The sequence below is a fragment of the Protopterus annectens genome, chromosome 2.part1 (genome assembly GCF_019279795.1).
Source record: "Protopterus annectens isolate FY-2018-M chromosome 2.part1, PAN1.0, whole genome shotgun sequence".
In the NCBI taxonomy this organism is placed as follows: Eukaryota; Metazoa; Chordata; order Ceratodontiformes; family Protopteridae; genus Protopterus; species Protopterus annectens.
Window position 1 is genome coordinate 1838677635 of NC_056729.1, and position 22298 is coordinate 1838699932.

The following is a 22298-nucleotide window of genomic DNA, read 5'->3' on the forward strand; positions in this document are numbered from 1 at the left end:
TGGTCTCAGTAATGGGTGCAGGTGAATACCAGTGGTCACTGGCATTGTATAGTACCTGAAGGATCCAAATGTTGCTGTGTGTCCTACATCTGTGTGTCGGTTGTCAAGACATCATCTAACGATTGGTTATGGTCAGGCTGTTGAAGTGATGTATACTACCAGAATGCAAAACAATGACAGATAGTAACAGTATCACCCACAGCACAGTGTCAAACCATGTCATACACACATGTGTAGTCAGGTTCCAGAATGTGTGTAGTACAATGCATACTGGACACCAATAGAAACTATGGAGTGTTACTGTGTAATGAGCACATGCACACATGCACACATGCACATAAATACACTCCTCACTACAGCAGATACCCACACACACCACCAGCAATCCAAAACATACTCAATAGTGGCTGAAGGTGGGTTACAGTATCACAAGGCAAGCAGTCATATCACACATATCAGCATGCAGAAAATTTGTTGTTCAAGACCATGCAGTGCAAGTTTAGACAGCCCTTGTTAATAACAGTATACATGGCTTTGATGCATGTGTGTTGTTGTTCAGTGATTGGCCTCACCCTGGAACGCAATGTGTACATGGACACAACATTGCTGTGCAAGTATTAAAAGGTCTGCAATGCCCTGTGCACCATCACTCACATGGATACATACCATGGCAGGATGTGTATCTGTGTGTCACATTGATATCCATTTCTGATTACAGTGTCTGTGTCTGTAGCAGATAATTGTGGACACAGGTTTAGCACATGCATGCTATGTATACACACAGGATAAGTGGTGCATGTATACGTGATGGAATACCATTGCTCAACATGGCCATTGTACAGTGGTTATGGTGAGTGTAGGACATATTGTAGACATGCCAGTGCCAGCCATGACATGGCATGCTACAACATGACTGCAACATTGAACATCACACATACCCAATGTGTGTCATGTGACCTATACACTCAATACCATTACAAGACATATATGTGTCACTTTGTACAAATGGTGATTGCTATGCATATTGTGTATAGGTGCATATGTTTGCACACACACAACATTGAGGTGCATAGCAATGACTGTTATGTGTAGTACTGTGGTCACTGTAACTGGATGGGGTGTAGTACCATGAGCCATCATCATCATGCATCATGTGGTCACTCAAGACTACTAATGTGTGCCAGACTGCCACCTAGCATGCTGTACCTGAACTAAAGCACTGTGGCTACATTCACAATTACGCAGCCACTTGTTACATGTGTTTGTAAGGAGCCCAATAGGGAGAATTGCCTAACATGAATGTGTTATGTGTTGAAGAGTGTCGCACAGCCCCATGATAGGCCTCTACCCCTCAGGTATATTATGTGTGCTGTGTGGATGACATGTGGGATACTGAAGTGTGACCTTACAGTGGGTGTCTGGATATGCCATGTGTAGCATGTTAAGGTGTACTGCGTATGACAAAGTTGTGTATGTTGTGTACATGTGTATCAACTATGCCTATCCAGTGCCCAGTATGGTGTTGCCACAATTGTGTGCAATGCTCTGTGTATTGCATGTGATTGAGGCAGCTACTGACATTACTGAGATGTGCATTATCTCACAGCAAACATGCACAGCATGCATTATGCATAGGTGTGTTACGTGTATGTGGCCTACACCTTACCTATGACATGCACATTTCATTAGCAATATTAAATTTATAGCACACTCACCAGCATCGACTGACTGCCTTGCTGTCACACCAGAGGGACCTACAAGAATATGAAACAGTTTCTCAGTGGCCACAACTGTGGCATTGCTACTATGAGTTTGCTAAACTACACTAGTACAACAGTCGACAGTCACAGGCGTACAGATTATATTCCACATATCAGTATTGCACAACACTAGGCAGCACAACTGCTAAACCCACAGTACACATCTCACATATGCATAATCTACCAATACAGGTAACAGTAGTCTACAGATAGGGCATGTTACCTGCACGCTCCATGTCAACATGCTGGGTGGCTCTGGCCTCCATGATGACACATGTATGTTGCTGTTCCTGTTGTTGGCCAGGAGCCACCACGCTTATGAGCAGCTCCTCCACTCTGGTGAGGGGGGGATGAATGGCTACCCCACCACCTGTGGCAAGCTGTTGTCTATGGATATCAGACGCATGCCACCGGACATGTCTAATTAAATCAGTGCAGTGATGGCATACCTGCTCATATGTCCGGTTATGCATGCCTATGTCATTTACCCGACAAACAAGATCTTGCCACAGTGCAGTCCACTCATGCTGGTCCTGGCTGGTTCTAGAGAACAGCAGGGTGTAGTGCTGCACCAGGCTGCTGTGTATTTCCTGTTCCTCTGCAGTTGTATAACACGAGTTGCGTTGGTAGGCCATGTCCCTGGAAGACAATTAAACAATATGTGTGAGCAAGTCATGGGGCACACAACATTCTAAAATACAGACATCAATTAACTGCCATATATAGTATCCGATTGGCTGTCAGAGGATACATACATTCAATACCACATATTAGTGCTCAGGCCACAACTGGCTGACAGTGCCTGGCACACTCTATATATCAAACCATGTTCTGCACAGCAGCAAAGAGAAGCCAGTATGTAAGACTATACACCAGTCCATGGCACACTGTATGTGACACAATGCACCACCTAGCCACAGGAGGTATATATCAAGCTAATGCATAAAGAAAGATGTCATCCATTGCAATGAATGTAAAGTACAGTTACAGTATTACCAGTATACCACCCTAGTCGTTGATGCCAAACCCCTGCCTAACATATGTGCACAGTTGTTGATATAGGTGGCATACTGCTGTACTACAATATACATGTTGCTAGATACACTCGTATACCTTGTAACACACACATGATTGAGGGCATGGTAGAGGCATAATTACACACACATCAGACATACATACAACACACAAATGTATGCCAACCCAGATGAGCTTTACCTGTGTACCATACAGTACTGTGTGTCACTACTTACAAAACCTTATGGCTGAGGTATGTAATCTGTGAGGACTACAGGGAACACACAAAACAGTGTTTCCAAGCAATGTGAACATACACCATACTGTACTGTTTAGGCCTACAGCTTCAGGTAGTACTACAGTTCATATGGGAGTTGGATTCCCCAGCAGTACCACTCACTAAGCATACATGTATTGCTTTAGCCTACAATGGGATACCACAGTTGACAACAAGGGACTACATCACATTGTATGCCATACTACTTTTTCTGCCTAGCAATAGCATACACATATTTTGCTGGGATCACAGCCAGGACACAAACTACCATGACAGAAACAATTTCACACTAAGCTATCACACCTTTACAGACCTTGCACACATTCACCATCACACTCAGTCAACCTCACATAGCAATTATTGCACTAAGTACATGTGTGTGTGCATCATGTCATAGGTAGGTAATACGCTATTGGCCCTAGGGCCTACAGCAGCCTAGCCATATGCTACCCTGGCCTTTGACACACATGTAATTTAATTTCACTTGCCCCTGTCAACCAGAGCCACAGAGGTGGTTCCCGGGGTGTATTTCCTATCTCCCAACCAATCACCAGGAGTATTTATGACAACTGCTAATGAGGAGCTTTGTTTGCTATTGATAGGTGGTTTGTTCCAGAGTATGGCATGTCTCTGAGATAGGAATCTATCCCTCCAGCATGTGCTGTTTAGTGAGCTGACAAGGTTTAGGGCCCTAGAGCGTGTATCTGGGAGGGATTGTAATATGTTTACATGTGCTGTTTAGTGAGCTGACAAGGTTTAGGGTCCTAGAGCGTGTATCTGGAAGGGATTGTAATATGTTTACATGTGCCGTTTAGTGAGCTGACAAGGTTTAGGGCCCTAGAGCGTGTATCTGGGAGGGATTGTAATATGTTTACATGTGCTGTTTAGTGAGCTGACAAGGTTTAGGGCCCTAGAGTGTCTATCTGGGAGGGATTGTAATATGTTTACGTGGAGGATGTCCAACAGCTATGGGTGTGACATAGCTCTGTATGTTAGGCAGAGGTCACCTCTGGGTAGGTGGTATGCAACACAGTCTGGCTGTGGTTTTGTGAGTCGGTCTGCATAGGGCATCTGTTTGAGGCCGGTATTACTCTTTGTGAGGTATGTCTGTGGCCTTTCCAGTTGCTGTAGTTGTCATGTGAGGTACATACCACATGGGGCATTGTACTCTATAATGGGTTTTAAGTGTGATGAGTAGAGGGGAGCACTGACCTATATTTCCCTAGATGACACACCTTTTGTGATGACGTGTACCTCGTAGACAGATTACATGACTAGTGTGGCACTGTGATTATCAGAGGAGAGGCTACTGTCCACCTGTGTCCCATGTTCCCTTATCCCACCTTCAGTGTTAGGTAGACTACCACCTACGTGGTAGTTAATGGGTACAGTGTTTTGGCAAGAAAGGATGGCACTGCAGTGTGAACACTGAGCTTCAGTCCATGCCTTGGTCACCAGGCACCTGTCGCAGTAAGTATGACCCTGTCTGTCTGTCTCTCTCTCTCTCTATATATATCCATTGCTCTACATAATGATGTACATATAGGCATATATACAGTCCACTTTTCTTGGTGGGAATATCAATTATGCAACAGTTATGTAATAATATTGCACAGTGTTGCGCAGAATGCATTGAAGGTGTCCCCAGCCCATGTAGCTTTAGCAGGCCTCACTGGCTGCAACACTGCAAAACTGACGAAGCATACCCACAGCGTTTAATCACCACATGTCATATACCAGCACTGCATGCTGATTTCTTTGCCACACACTACAACCTACATAGAAATATGCACATAACAACCTTCAACAACGTATATATATATATATATATATATATATATATATATATATATATATATATATATATATATACCCTTCACAAACAGTTGCAGTATGCCCCTTGCCCTATGCACATGTACAGATACATATAGATACGTACTGCTGCCACATATGGATGATTCACAGTTTGTAGAGTACTCTTCGAAAACATCTACTGCATGCCAGCAAATACATATGTGTTACATACCGTTCCTTTGTATTGCTCTGTTCCGTCTGTTTTTAAAGGAAATACATTTTTTTCTGTTTTCTCTGTCTGTTGATGTTGCTCTTTCTTTTTCTGTGTCTGTCTGTTTCTGTCTGTTTGTCTTTGTCTGTGTCTCTGTCTCTGTCTTGCTCTTGCTATCTCTGTTGCTGCAATGATATTATTGCATGTGTGGCCAGCAAGTACAGCCTGCTTTTCTAGGTATCTGCACATGTGCATGTGATGGCCTCTGCACCAATTGGTGCCCACCATTTAGTAATTGCATGCAGCCTGCTGTGTGGTAATTGCAGTACTCACTGTCATAGCAGCCCACTGCTATAAATTGCTAAGTCAGGTAGGCGTAGCCCTTTCAGCTTTCCAATGTGGGGCCCATGCTTGTTTGCTGTGGACACCATTGTGTCAGTCAGAAGGTTGGTATACTTCTTATATCTGAAGCTAGGGTTGTAGCCAGTGATTTGCATGTTGTACTCAACCCTGAATGTTGCTGCTTCTAGTACATACTTGTCAGTGTAAAAATTTACTCACCCCTCCAAATGCGAACACAAGATACATGGGAGTATGTACTTTCTTTTCTAATTAGACAATTAACTGCCATACAAAAGTAGTTATTGCACTGTATTCTTCTGGCACATGAACTGTTTGTGGACTACTATACTGTAAATATTAATTTACTCACTTCTGAACAGTTTGTGGGGTTTTTTGTGTTGACATTAGCACAGGCTGCTCAAGACAACTGGACAAATTTCAGTACTGAGTATGCCTACCTACATCCTTGGTAGAGCCTGAATATACAGGTAAATTGTTCTTTTGGGTAGGGGTGCAGAAGTACAGAGAGCATTATTTATTATTGTGTGATGTTTATCTTGCTGAACATACAGGGTTGCTGTGTACCTGTTAGTCTATCAAGGCAAGTAGTCTGTCTGCGTAGCTCCCACCTGTGGACATATCCAGATGGTAGCCAGAGGTTAGCCTATTATTCTTTGCCTGTGCACCACACCGGTCTTTTCAGCACTGGAACAATGGCATTGTCACAGTTGGTTGCTACCAGTACATGGCTACATCCTTTGATATTTCTGTGTTGTACTCCTACATAAGGGTATGCTTGTGGAACTCCTTCCAAAGCTATTTGCAGAGTGTGTAACAGCAGAAAAGCTGATATGCCTGTGTGTTTCTGCCTCTGCCAGGCCTCTGATACACTCAGGTATATATTTGAACAGCCTCAGGGAAAGGTTCATATAAGTGAGGTACACCTGTAATATATTACAGACATTAAATTGAGACTGTGAGAGAATCAGAGCATATGTATTAATACACCTTTTCTGACATGCAACAGTGTCTACTCTCACTTATTGACATTATTCATTAAGTGTAATTTCCCACTTTTCTGCCTAACGTCAGTACTTTTCAGAGGGATTCAGAGGGACACAGCTAACATTTGTTTACGAATCAGGGACATCCCTGACAAGCAGTCACAGTTGCGAAGTATGGCCTCTGCCCTATTCAAATATGCCAGTGTTTATCCTGCTCTGATACTGTGTGGGGTTTGTAAAGTGCTACTGTAACAAACATTATTTCCTGCTAGAATGGCTGGTTCTCTTTTCACAGTCATGTCATACAATTCCACAACAACTGCTGGTAAAGATCCACAGAACAAGATTTGTGTTATGGCATTCCTATTTTCCCTTTACATTCACTCATTGTAATGCATGATATATTTATTACAACACCAACTTCTTGTATGTCTACTGTGGCTTAGTGGTATTTCATGCAGTGTAGTGTGTCCAAGGTCCGGCGTTCGAGACTGACAGAGGTGTTTTATTTTGCTGCTCAGCAGAAAAAAGGGCCCTGACATAGAGTGACTAAGGCACTTTTAAGCAGTTGTAAGCGGGTGTGCTTGGTGCTTAGCAATACTTAGCTAAGCGTACACAAGTGCACACTTGTGCAAAGCCGCTAACTACTGCTTAAAAGTGCTTACTCCCACTACCCCCGCACTTATTTCTTTGAAAGAAAAGAAAATGGGGAGATAGGAAAGTGGTGAAAAAGGGGCACAAAGAGGGAAAGACAGTAGGGAAAACAGCTTGGGATGTGCAGGACGGGTGTAGGGAAGGTCCATAGCTGCCTATTTCTTTAACAGCAACAGCTGTGCATATACTAGTAATTTGGAGGGAATTTTGAAACCTTACACCCGTGAGAGAGGGGTGAGGACAACGAAGTATATTGTACTGTCAATTGAATTGCAGTGTCTGTGTCCGGCGGACATTTGTGTAAAATGGCCAGCTATGTATGGGGCGTGATTTTTTTGCGGGAGCAGATTGCCCATTGTTTTTTTTTTTCAGGTGAAAGTGGAATGTGAGGTAGGGGAAAGTAGGTATGTTGTGGGAGGTGGGTTGGGGTGGTAAACAGACAAGACAAACAAGACGCATACAGGGGCGGAATATGACACATGGGGTGGGTGAACACAATTGACAGGGAAGAATGTTTGGAAATCGGAAGCCCATGAGCCCACAGATGGTAAAAGTGGAACTGGGATCCCCACCCATGGGCAGTCACCACTGCACCTGCACAGCCCATAGGGTGGCTGTGCTGGGGGCTGCATAGCAGGGGAGGCTCACCTGTGAGTCACGCCACTCTTGCCTCGAGCTGGCGTAAGGGATCAGTGACTGAATGCTGGATCTCCATACGCACCATAGCCCGGACCCTTCGGAGGGTGACAGGTGGCCCTCCTCCACCCATGCTTGCACGGGGGGGATGAGCCCCATCCCCTGCAGCGCTTCCACCCAAAGGTGGCACAGGACCAATGGAGGAGGGGGGCCCGGGCTGGACACCGGACCTGCTGGTGCCAGGTGCAATCGCCAGCTGAGGAGGGACAGGTGGGTCCGCTGGGACTGGCCTTCCCATACGTTCTGTGTTTAGGTGTATTTAATGACAACTTTGACAACAGCATTCTCAATTAGTTGTAACAACATGCAGTAATATTCCCATTAACCCAACACACCAGGGTTCCAACAGTTGAACAGCAAGCATAACACATGCATATACTGAATGACAGTGGACATTCCAACAGCATGCAGGAATAATTGGTGGCAACAGGCCACCAAGATTGTGGTGTTTGAACAGGGCACATGCATCAAAGTAAATGCAGATATTTATAGAACAATAGGACATATGTCCCAACAAATGTTTTGAGATTAGACATACCCATTGAGGTGTGGAATTGCATTGTTTATGCACATACAGTAGGATGTAAAAAGATACCTCCATTAACATCTTATATGTACTTATAGTTTACACTACATTCCTATTGACTGCAGGTGTATATCCCCTACATGTATTATTACACTAGGCAATGTGCATTAGGTTGTGTAATGGGTTTGGCTAGTTCATTATATACCTGAACTATATCTGAAATGCTAACTGTCCAGGATGCAGATGTTACTGCTACGTATTTATATATTTTATTTATATTTATATATCTACATATCTGGATGTGTTCACGTGACATTTTCAGTTATATTTCTACAGCCCCCTACATTTCTAGCAGCACACTCACATTTCTGGGGAACACATTAACAAGCTACTCGTGTGCCAGATTTACCTATGCATGCCAGCCATTAACCAACTGTTGAGGACTGTATATATGCTTCACAGCTACTGGCACTCCCTTCATCCACTTTATATAGGACTGCCCAACTGTGGGTTGACAGCGCTTAATACAACAGTACTATTTATATAATGCAAGAGTACAACAACATTTCAAAGTAAGTGACACGGACACACTCCAGGTATTATACCTTTATTAATTACATTACACACTTTTCTAGAGGCTATCTCATTTATTTGATATTACAATGCATGCAGAAGACTTATTCAAGATGTATTATACCTTTATTAATGGGTTACAACACTCTTTTTCAGGCTCACTCACTTATTTTATATAACAGTACATGCAGAGATAGTATTCAGGACTTATTTTACCTTTATTAATGGGTTACAACACTCTTTTTCTGGCTCTCTCACTTATTTTATATAACAGTACATGCAAAGAAATTATTCAGGATATTTTATGGCTTTATTATTGGGCTACAACACTTTTTTTCAGGCTCTCTCACTTATGTTATATAACAATACATGCAGAATAATTACTAACCTGCCTGGTGGCGCAGCCTTAGCAGCCTATCTGCATAGGCTTGCTGATTTGCAGCAGGGACACCTGCAGCTGTGACGTAAATGAAGGGATATTGAGACATACCTGTCCATTATATAGACTACAATAGCATTTCTTACATACTTCATTCCATAGCTACCTACTCAGTAGTGGGGCATCTTGCATGTCACGGGCCTCCTGTATCCATCGGTTCAGTTGGTCCTGCTTCCATCTCATCAGGTCTGCATGGTGGTGACGGACCTGCTCACCAGTCCGAGGGATGCCTGTGGCACTGGTGAGATTATGAGCTAACCGGTTCCAAGCCTCCACTTTGTACTCCGTCCCTTGAAACTGGCCCTGCAGGAGTCTTGACTCATGATGGTGGACAAGGAGCCAAACCATGTATTTTGACTCCTCGATGCCCCACCTTTGCGCTCGAAAGTGAGTACCCTCTCCAGCACTGGCCATTCTGACTGCAGATGGGAGCTACAATCAGTTATGGTGAGTATTCCCACCTATGGAGCTTAAATATGCCTCATTTCCCACACTTATTTGTGATTGGCCGTTTTTGAAAATTCTCAGCTAACAGCAAACCTGCTTAGCAATGGTTAAACTTCCATTTATAAGTATATGTATGTTAACAGTGCATGTTTATGCTAAGCTGTCATGGCTTAGTGTTTCAATACTTTGATTATGGTGCACAGTGTCCCGGGTTCGAGCCTTGTCATTGCTTTTTATTTTACTACTGTCCAGACAGGCTAGGGGGTGTGGCTGTGTTTAGGCAACTTTGCTCAACTTTGCTCTATGTTGCTCCACATTGCCCGACGGTGCGCTGGCTAGCGCGGCGCGCAGCGCCGTGCAAACCTATTGCGCTAGGTAAAGTGCTGCTTAGCTATGGGCAACTATACTGTGCTAGGTAAAGCGCTGCTTAGCTATGGGCAACTATATTGCACTGGGTACAACGCTGCTTAGCTATGGGCAACTATATTGTGCTGGGTACAACGCTGCTTAGCTATGGGCAACTATATTGCACTGTGTACAACGCTGCTTAGTTATGGGCAATTATATGTCAATATCCTTAATGCTGTCACCTTCTTATATTTATATAGATACATTTTGTTTACTAATACATAGGCCATTTCAATGCTTTTTACTAAAATTTCATTCATATATGTCAGGAATTAATTTATATACTAATTTAAAACATAAAATAGAAAGGGGAGTGGTGGGACTAGAACCGGATATGCCTCCTCTTTGTGTGAAGGCTCTACCACTACGCTATTGCTATTTGGATTAATTTGCATAAACATTTATTATGCTCTTCGATGTCGAAATTGCTAACTGTAGCTAAGAATGGGCACACCCGTGCAAATACGGGCAGCTATATCGGGAATTGTAAAAAAAAAAAAATAAAAATTTACATTTTACAATTACAAAGGGGTTTCTTATGTGGGGATATGTAGTGTTTGCTATGTGTACATTTCAGCGGACTTGTTCATTGCACTTGTCATTTTCACTTTATATGGTTGCAGGGGCGTGGATATTTGGACTGCTCGGCAGTCCGACATGCCCCCTGCAGTCTTACACACTCTGTGTTAGCCTTCCAGTTGAGTCAGGGTGCCCTCATGCATATGCATGACACGCTGATGTCATACTCTTAGACGGCAGTCTCCGAGTAAGACTTAGTTAGTCTTACACGGAGGATTACTGAATCCCCCCCCCCCCCATTGTTAATTTTTCTTGGGAAAAGGGCAGCAATATTGAGTATTTGCTTGTTCCAAATGTGTAATAAATGTCATATTTTGTTCCTGGGTGGTGGTTGTTAGCCAGCAACAGAAAATAAACTCATTAGCTAAAATGAGATGGAACTAGTTTCTCTAAAAGATCACCAATGAAAAGTTTATAGAAAGTACCATGGACTGCACTTTCTTAAGGTAAGAAGGGTTCGTAAAAATGATCCCTGCATAGGTTAGATGAAATGACCCTCTATACAGTAATTCATCTGTATGTACATTTTACATTTGAAACACCTTGACATTAGTTGTGTGGACTGTAAGACCATATCCTCTGGTGATCATCAGATTATTGTGAGCAGTGCAGCAGATCCATGGACCATAACTCTGTCCACTATTACAACTTGTACCACATACATGTTTTAAAGCTTTGGAAAGTAACTAAAATTTCTGTAATGTTTTTTTGCTGAAGAAATTAAAACCTGTAGAACATGTCCTGATGTTAAAATACGTGAGACACTGTAAGTCACCCAGACAGGCAGATATGTTATTTCTTCTCAGGGACAGTAATCTATTTCAGAATTACCAGGCAGAATAAATTTAATCCAGCATTATGGTACAACTACACCTTGTAAAAACATAAATGTGAACCCTATCAGGTACCATAGTACAGAGCCAAGACGTTAAAGAGGAAATATGAAATTGTTTACACCTGGGGTCATTGGGGAATTTAATGTGAGCAGAATAGCCCCATTGTACTACTATCCATATCAGATGGGGCAATAAGATCTTGTAATAACTTCAGAAAACAGAATAATATTCTCAAATTTCATTCCTTTCTCATGTCTACAGCACATGAACTGGCTGGAAATTGAACCAAGCTAGGTTTCTTTCCATTCCAGACTTGACAATAAGTTATTGGCAAGTCTCATTAACTTCAGAGATAAATTAGAATACAGCATTCTTCATACTGGATGGACTTTCTACTATAAGGTCATGCTGTATTATCTTAATGGAGCCCCAGATATGTTTCAGAGGGTTATGGACCAAAACCTGAGCTCTCCCTTTAAGAGCGCCACAGCTTACCATGATGGCATTGTTATTTTCTTAGATAACAGGGAGAAAGTCCCAAGGACTACGTTGTTCTAAACACTTTACATTAAACAGAAACATGACTATGGTGGGGCAAAGAGCATCCGTCCTGGGTACGAGCTATCAGGGTGCACAATCAACAGTTTCTGATGCTGAAGGAGTCCAAAAATGGCATTCATTTATAAACGCCAGCACTACATTTGCTGTCGCAGCTGAAGCACTCGTGTGGTAGTGTAAGTATATCAAGCAGATTGTTATATTTATAGCAAGCAGATTGTTATATTTATAAGCAGATTGGTACAGTTTCAGAGCAGAGGAGGGTTTTTTGTTTTTCAAAGGGAAGACATTTTTATTTTTTTGGTTCTCAAGCTGTCAGAGGTAGAACTGGTAGGTGCAGTGCTGGGTCTGAATTTTTGGGCATGGCTGAAGTTCTGAAATGTTCAGTTTGTGGCAGTTTCATAGGTTCATAGGTTGGTACTAGGCTATCGGCCCTAAGGCCTATGCAAGCCTAGCCATAACAATTCCCTGGAAATTTTTTCCCACAATATTTACTTCTCCGGGCCCCCGTCTAGCAGGGCGACTGACATGATCCCCGGGGTGAATTTCCTATCTCCCATCCAATCATCAAGGTTCCTTTTGAAAAGGGCCAATGAGGTGCTCTGCTTGACATGTATGGTCAGTCTATTCCAGAGTATGGGGAGTCTCTGGGTCAGGAACCTATCCCTCCAGCATGTTTTGTTCATTGTGATGATAAGGTTTAGATCCTTGGAGTGTGTGGCTCTGAGGGATTAGGATTTCTTTAAGTGGAGCATGTCCAACAGCTCAGGGTTTGACATGGCCTTGCATATTAAGCAGAGATCGCCTCTGAGTAGACGACATGCCAAAGAGTATAGTTGGAGTTTTTTTAGACAGTTAGCATATGGCATCTGCTTTAGGCCTGTGATTCTTTTAGTGAGGTATTTCTGTGGCCTTTCCAGCTGTTCAGATGTCTTGTGAGGTACATACCAAATGGGGCATTATACTCTATAATGGGTCTATTGAGGGATGAATACAGTGGGACAATGACCTCCTTTTTTCTGGATGAAAAGCCCTTAGTGATGAGGTGTGCCATGTAGAAGGATTTCCTGACTGTTGTGGCGATGTGGTTATCGAAAGTGAGACCACTGTCCACTTGTGTCCCTAAGTCTCTCATCACACTTTCGATGTTTAGTGTCCTGCCACCTGTGTGGTAGTTCATGGGTACATGTTTTTTTCCAAAGGAGATTACTATACATTTCTTGGCATTAAGCTTGAACCCATGGCTCTGGCACCAGGCATCTGTTTCTGTAAGGTCCTTTTGCAGAATATCCACATCATCTGGTGATTCAATAATGGCTCCCAGATTGCAGTCATCTGCAAACTTTGTTAGCCAGAGTCCCTTAGTGTTGGCCTGTACTTCAGAGAAGTAGATGCCAAACAAGAGTGGTCCCAGGACTGAACCCTGAGGTACTCCACTTGTCACTTGTCTGGAGCTAGATTTGGAGTTGGCTACTTTTACAGTCTGGGTTCTGTCAGTAAGCCAGTTGGCAACCCATTGAGTGACGTAGGGATTTATGCCCAGCTTAGTAAGTTTATCTATGATTCCAGAGTGGGGGATGGTGTCAAAGGCCTTGACGAGGTCCAGATAGGCTGTGTGGACCTCTTTACCCTCGTCCTCAGCTCTGGAGACCAATTCAAAGAAGTCAATCAGATTCAGGAGACAAGATCGGCCCTTCACAAACCCAAACTGGGTTTGACTAATTTGACTGTAGCAAGCTGCTTGCTTTATTTGTGGTGTAGTTTCAGATCTGTTGCTCCTCGACTTAAAGTTGCAGAGTTGCCAGTTCAGGAAACTGTTCAGGGCACTAGATGATCTAGCTCTGGTTCTGACATCAAGTAGGATTAACAGGCATCCCCAACAAATGTAAATTGGGCATTAGCTATGCATGCTATTTAGGCTTCATGATAAGAAGAGGGATAAAAAAAGCACAGGCAGAGAAGGCAGAAGCCATATGAAATTAGCTGGCCACCAACAACAAGAAAAAGGTCAAGGCTTGTTTAGGACTGGTCAATTACATATGAAATTAGCTGGCCACCAACAACAAGAAAAAGGTCAAGACTTGTTTAGGACTGGCCAATTACTATAGCAAATTCATGTCTAGTTTTGCTACAATTACATACCCCCCACCATATAACCCAGCTAAGGGTACAGCCTTATCGAGCATCTAATAAACAGAGATAACAGATGAGACATTACAAACGCTGGAAGAAATGCTGTTATCTGAGGCTGTGCTATTAGCGCCAGACTGCTTTGAATAGTACAATCTGAGGCCATGCTATTAGCGCCAGACTGCTTTGAAAAGTACAATCTGAGGCCATGCTATTAGCGCCAGACTGCTTTGAATAGTACAATCTGAGGCCATGCTATTAGCTCCAGACTGCTTTGAATAGTACAATCTGAGGCCGTGCTATTAGCGCCAGACTGCTTTGAATAGTACAATCTGAGGCCATGCTATTAGCGCCAGACTGCTTTGAATAGTACAATCTGAGGCCATGCTATTAGCCAGACTGCTTTGAATAGTACAATCTGAGGCCATGCTATTAGCGCCAGACTGCTTTGAATAGTACAATCTGAGGCCATGCTATTAGCGCCAGACTGCTTTGAATAGTACAATCTGAGGCCATGCTATTAGCCAGACTGCTTTGAATAGTACAATCTGAGGCCATGCTATTAGCGCCAGACTGCTTTGAATAGTACAATCTGAGGCCATGCTATTAGCGCCAGACTGCTTTGAATAGTACAATCTGAGGCCATGCTATTAGCGCCAGACTGCTTTGAATAGTACAATCTGAGGCCATGCTATTAGCGCCAGACTGCTTTGAATAGTACAATCTGAGGCCATGCTATTAGCGCCAGACTGCTTTGAATAGTACAATCTGAGGCCATGCTATTAGCGCCAGACTGCTTTGAATAGTACAATCTGAGGCCATGCTATTAGCGCCAGACTGCTTTGAATAGTACAATCTGAGGCCGTGCTATTAGCGCCAGACTGCTTTGAATAGTACAATCTGAGGCCATGCTATTAGCACCAGACTGCTTTGAATAGTACATGGTATTCATGAATGCCTCTGTTGTAAATGTTGGAGTGGTAATAATACAAAAAAATAGTGGGTGATGAACATGAAATATACTATATAAGGCAAAGACTATCTAATGCAGACTGGAGATATTCAGCCATTGGAATGCACTGTTTACCATTAATCTTTTTCTCCCAGTATTAAGTATTACATTATTGTAGAAGGTGATTTGTAATTACAAACCATGTACCCTTTCAGTGGCTTTATAGACAAAGAGATAGTAATTCTGGTCTAGTCAGATAGTGCTCATCTCTGTAACCTTTTCAGTTTAAAATTTTGCAACATCTGGGTTATTTTGGGGCTACACTCCTTCTAAGGTCATTAGATCTAATGGTTCTACACTGTGATGACATATAATATAGTGATGCTAGGCCAGCAGTGAACACAAGGGGAGCATGAGAGAAAAAAGACATGCAAATACTGCACCCTGGATACTGCTTAGGGGGAGTATGACCGAAGGCAGATGCATAATGTTCAGGCAGGGAACATGTACTGAAGCTAACGTGGCCCAACTGCCCTGGTATTTAGGAGTATTCATCGCTAAAGAGTTAGAGTAGCTTGCTTTTAATCCTAGAAGGAATTATGGAAGGAGTCTCGTGGATCATGTGTAGATGGAAAAAAGTCTGACAGTATGGAAAGAAACATTTTCCTGCGGACATAACTACAACCCATCTAAACTGGATTTATCCTTCTTATTTAGAACAGCCAGACAAATTCTACAAGTTGTTAAGGACCATTTGTAAAATGGTGGTATGTTCCTGGTCAAGGGATACAGGTCCCTGAAGGACTAAAAAACTGTTTCTTAATTTTGCTGTGGTAAAATGTATGCTTGGTGCTTCTTTATTTGTTTTATTTTGAGAAATCTCTCTGAGAAAAGACTGTAAATAAAACTGTTTTTGTAGAGAAGTAACATGTTTCCTGTTTAAGGCTGAACTATTTTCATATGTTGAAAGTAACACTTTATTTAATACCAGAAACATATGGTATTTGTATATTATGTGTATGAGAACAGCAAGAAATATCACAATATATGCTTGTATTATTTGCATTTCTTAACTGGAGTGTAGCACTAATCCACATGGATTTTTTTTCAAACTCACCCTGGATGACTATCTGGTTAAATGACTTGCTCAGTGTTATGCAGAAGACAAATAGTAGCTAGTAAAATCAAACAGAGGACCATAAAAAACAGACTGGTAACAGCTCAGAACCTTAACCTTCTGCACTGACTGTCACATTCTGTAAGAGCTGAAGGGCACCAGATAGTCCAGCATTAGGTGATATAGGGCAATGCACAGTCCAGCATCAGGTGATACAGGACAATGCACAGCCCAGCATCAGGTGATACAGGACAGTAAACAATCGAGCATCAGGTGATACAGGATAGTACACGGTCCAGCATCAGGTGTTACAGGATAGTACACGGTCCAGCATCAGGTGTTACAGGCCAGGACACAGTCCAGCATCAGGTGATACAGGACAATACAACAGACTACTGGAGGTGGCAGCAGAGAAATGATGGTAGATGAGCCTCAGTATGTGGTGACACAGCTAAGTCCATTCCAGTCTCCCTGATGAGTCATCACTAAGGCAGTAAGTGACATGTAAGGCTCTGGACCGGATGGTGTAGGTCAGTATATAACCAGAGACAAGGAATAATAGCAGCTGAGTGTCACGAGTGAGTGAGGCCAGCTCATAGGCCCGAGGGCCTAGACAAGCCTAGCCATAACAATTCCCTGGCTATTTCTTCCCACAATATTTACTTCCCAGTAAGGTCAGATCCCTCAGTTCCTTGTGGTCAGCAGCATACCTCTCAACTGTCCTGGTTTTCACAGAATGTCCAGATTTTTGCCTCACATTTTTGGTCTGTTCCTCATAAAATATGTGCTCTTCTGGCAATCCATGGAGGATTAAAGTCACTAAATAATGACTTACATTTGAGATTCAGGCTTCATGTCCTTCAGAAATTGAATATTAACAAAAATCCTGTTACTCTAACAACTTTCGCAAGAGACGGCTTGCACCTGTCACCCCTAGGCTTTCGAATACTGGCCAAGGCTCTTGCTGCCCCCATAGTGCCTTTTTTAAGCAAGGCTCAAAAGGCAAACCCACCTCCGTAAACAGCACAATTAACAAAAAACTGAGGGTTATGCTACTCAATGCCAGGAGTTTAAATCTCAAAATGCACACGCTCGAAGCACTCCTTAGTATGGAGAACGTTGACATCTGTGCAGTAACTGAAACCTGGTTCAAGGCTCCAGAGAGCACCCCAGCACTACCGGGCTACAACTCATACCACATGTGTCAGCCACAGAACATGGACCGAAACACAAAAGGAGGGGGTGTATCCATATTCATCAAGGATAACTACACCTCCAGGTTAGTGGCACAGCATGATACCTCTGAGATCATCCATGTGCAACTAACATCAGGCAAATCTTCAATGCAAATTGTGGCCTGCTACAGATCACCCTCCATGACCCAGGACCACCACTCCGCCTTTCTGGAGACACTGGAAAACATGAAGGTCCTACCGAATACCCTGATATTGGTTTCTTTCAATTACCCTACCATTCACTGGGAAAACTACTCAAGTACAAACTCCCAGGCCCAGCGCTTCCTGGAATTCATCAACTCAAAGACCCTGGATCAGCTGGTAAACTCCCCTACCAGAGGTGAAAACATACTGGACCTGGTCATCACCAACATGTTCAACAGGTGTTCCACACCAGAGGTCAACCCGTCACTGGTTAGATCAGACCATAAACTAATCACTCTAGATTTCCACACCCCACCACAATCCTCAACTAAGGAAACCACTATAAAAAACTTTTCTAAAGCAAACTTCACCTTACTTAAGACAGAGGTGGTAAGTTCCCCAGCCCACACGCTAAAGGATAACGTTGCCCAAGATGCAGAAACCTTTACAAATGCACTCTATGAGCACCTACAAGGATGCATGAATTGTGCCATCCCTAGCAAAACCAAGACTCACTCCTCTAAGAGAAGGAAACCAGTTTGGTGGACCCCTGTCATAAACAGGCTATACAATAGAAGGAGGAAACTAGTTCAGAAAAAAAGCAAATCCCAAGAAGGAAAGACATCCCTGATCAGTATCAGTAAGAAACTAAGGTCCCCCATAATCATCTAAGACTAACTTTGAAAGAAAAATAGCAAAGGATTCAAAAGATAATCACAAAGCCTTCTTTAGCTATGTTAGGAATCTAAGTGGCAACTCGCAAATATGCACTGAACTAGTGCAAAATAGCATAAAATATACTGAACCTACTGATATTGCCAACATCCTGGCAGATAGATTCAGTGCAAACTTCACACGTCTCTCACCCATAAAAGGGCCCACAACAATACCGGAAAAGTGTAGTGTCCCGGAAATCACAGACACACAGGTGAAAACAGCCCTTTCAAAAGCCAAAAACACAGCATCAATGGGGCCAGATGGTATCCCAGGCTGCATCTTGCATGAACTACAGAATGAACTAACCCCCCACCTAAACACACTGTTCAACCTCAGCCTCTCCACAGGCTACCTGCCCATAGAATGGTGCACAGTAACGGTTATTCCTCTCCACAAAGGAGGGGCCACAACTGACCCTGGTAACTGTCACCCCATAAGCCTGACTAGCCTGGTCTACAAGGCTATGAAGCGCATCATCATGGAACTCATTAACAAAGACATTGGGCACCTCCAAACACTTGACCCGACCCAGTTCGACTTTAAGGGCAGATCATGCCTACTAAACCTGGTTGACTTCTTCGAGACAGTCACCAAGGCCATAGACGAGGGAAAGGTGGTTCACACAACCTACCTTGACCTCGCCAAGGCTTTTGACACCATTCCTCACTCTAGTATTACAGAAACACTCACCAGCCTGAACATAAACCCCTATGTCACAAGATGGGTTGCGAACTGGACTACAGACAGAACTCACACGGGTAAGAATAGCGGACTCCAGATCCGACTCTAAACCATTCACAAGTGGTGTCCTGCGATGCTCGGTCCTGGGACCCCTACTGTTCAGCATATACTTCTCAGAAGTACAGGCAAACACAGGAGGACTATGGCTAACCAAGTTTGCAGATGACTGCAAATTGGGAGCCATAATTGACTCTCTGGCTGACACGGACATCCTCCAAAAGGGCCATACTGAGATGGACACCTGGTGTCAAAGTCATGGCCTCAAGCTAAATGCCAAAAAATGCATAGTCATCCTGTTTGGGAAAAACACCCATGAATTACCACATATGTGGCAGCCCCCTTAATACAGAAGAGGTAACATGAGATCTGGGGACCCAGGTACATAGTAATCTCTCCTTTGACAATCATATTGCCAAAGTAGTTAGGAAATCCTTCTATGTGGCCCATCTAATTACTAAAGGGTTTGCATCTAGAAATAAAGAGGTTATAGTGCCCCTCTACTCGTCACTCATCAGACCCATCATAGAGTACAATGCCCCATTTGGGATGTTCCTCACAAGACACTTCCAATAGCTGGAAAGACCACAAAAGTACCTCACCAAGAAGATTACTGGTCTTAAACATATGTCCTATGCAGCCCGAGTGAAAAAATAAGGGTCCTTGAGAGAGGCCTCACCTTCAATTTGTTGTTTATATATTCATATATTTTCACTTTATTTTTATTTTTATGTATATTTTATATTCTGTGTCTGGATAATAGATTGTGTTTAATTATGAACTTAATCGGTTGGCACATTATAAGTGCAAAATTGTACTGTGATATTTTAAAGTACAATGTATAACCTGACTTAGACTGTGCTAACTTAAAGGGTATGTAGAGACATCCATGGGAACAGGATGTAGTAATTGCCTTGAAGCAGGACATGACATCGTAGGATGTGATGTTGTAACACAGGAAATGATGCTCTTTATAAATGTGAGTGATGCATTTTAAATAACATTTTAACGTCTGAGGAAGCGACTTGAATGTCGCGAAAGCGCTTACGTACAAATAAAAAGGTATTTTTTATAAGTGAACCGTCATTCATTGCCTACTAGCGTTGAAGTTGTAAATTCATTGCTGGACATTGAGCACTGCTTTTGCCTCACGGCTTGGTTCTATAGCTGGCATTAGTTGCTACGTTTGACTTGGGGACATTACGCACTTTGGATTTGTTTGCTACACGATCTGGCGACCTGGTAAACCTGGTATCCATTATCATTTTCTGTTTGGGACATTACTTCTGCTGTTTCCTGTTTGTTTGGGTGCATTTTTTGGTCATTTTTCTTGCTGCGGGGATGGATACCACTCTCAACAATTGCTCTACTGGATTGAAAAACGGCAGTTCAGGTACGAGCCTTACAAAAGAACCGAGAGGTTTACAATGTGATTTGAGTGGAGAGAATGTTGATGGAGTTACCAACACACGATGTGCGACTGGCAGAGGATCCATAGATGGTTTTTCTCTTTTCTTTGAAAGTACAGAGAACCCATTGCTATCAGCGGATGACTTACCTGTCAACATTGAGGACACGGGAATGGAGAATGCAGTATTGGTAAGACAATTAAAGAGAAACATTGAGAACGACTTATTTAAATATAAACGTCTTGTCTTACAGAGACAGCATTTGGAGGCCAGTTTATTTTTTAATGTGATACCGCGTGGCCTCCGCATTCTAAATATGCCCACTTATGGGGATTCTCACCCCGATTTACTTGCTAAATGGCAACTAATTAATTTGCAAGCCAGCAGGGCTCATATGAATTTAATAATTGAATATTTTAAACCAATTGAAGATGATCTCATGACGACCATCAGTCAACATGAGAGTCATTTAGCTGACATTATAGGCACTGATTTAACTAACGTGTTTTTATATGAACTCATGGATAAAGTCTCTAGGTTCAGCAATGTGCTATTAAATCAGAAAAGAAAGAAATTAAGCAGGGATAAACAAGATTTTAGGTTAAATCATGTATTTGTATGGCCTAGAGCCATCAACACTGATACCTCCAGTAACATGCCACCTGGACGACGAATGGTTGAACAAACGGGTGCAGCACGCAATGAAATCACAGGAGATGACAGTGAAAAGATCATTGCTGCCACCAACCCAATTGGGCAAGGAGGCCCCTCTGTTTCAGGAAATAACAGCAACCCTACAGCAGTAGTTGGGTCTGAGGAGACTGAGACAGTTGTGACTGGAAGGGTTTCCACTGTGGACAGCACGCCCCACTCTGTGACGTCTGTGTACTTTACCCCTGCGCAGGCTCCGGTTGTGGATACACTGACCAATACCAATCGAGGAGCGCCAACGGTCAGAAGAAAGATACATCTGGAGAGGTTACATACTACGGACAAGCGGGATTTTCCGGAAGTTCCCCTGCCCATACGGACAGGGAGGAAACGATCTCGATTATGGAACAGAGAGGGAACCGAAGAGGAGAGACAATCAGGCGGAGACATCTGTTTTCACACGGAAGAGATGGACAAATCAACATTAGTTTGGAATATTTCCAAACACTGTCTGACGAGAAATGAAATAAGGGTCCTTGAGAGAGGCCTCACCTTCATTCCAAGCACGAAATTGGACATCAGTGATATTATGATATCCCTGAGACTTTTTGTTAGAAATGTGGGCCTAAAGCTGATGTTTGACCCGCAGAGTTCCACAAATGAACATTGTTTTAAGAGAAAGAGTCTGTATAACCCTCCCTTAACCTCTTGCCTTGATACCTTTATCAAAGGCGTTGAGAATCAACTATATCAAGGATTGGGTTATGATTCCATCATAAGTGAAGAGAATTTATCTAATACTGAGAAAGAAGCATTGACAAATCTTAGAATGAATGACACAATTGTAATCAGACCAGCGGACAAAGGAGGCCGCCTTGTGGTCATGGACAAGTCCTTCTATGTGGACAGCATGCAGGATATGTTGAACTCTTTATCCTATGAGAAGATCGATTTGGAATCTGTGAACAGATGTTGCTTTACCATTTCGAACACCCTAGATGAATGTGTAAAGATGGGTGTACTGACAAAGGAGTTGTACGATTACTTTCGTGTAGAGCAACCGCTACTACCTAGTATCAATGGTCTA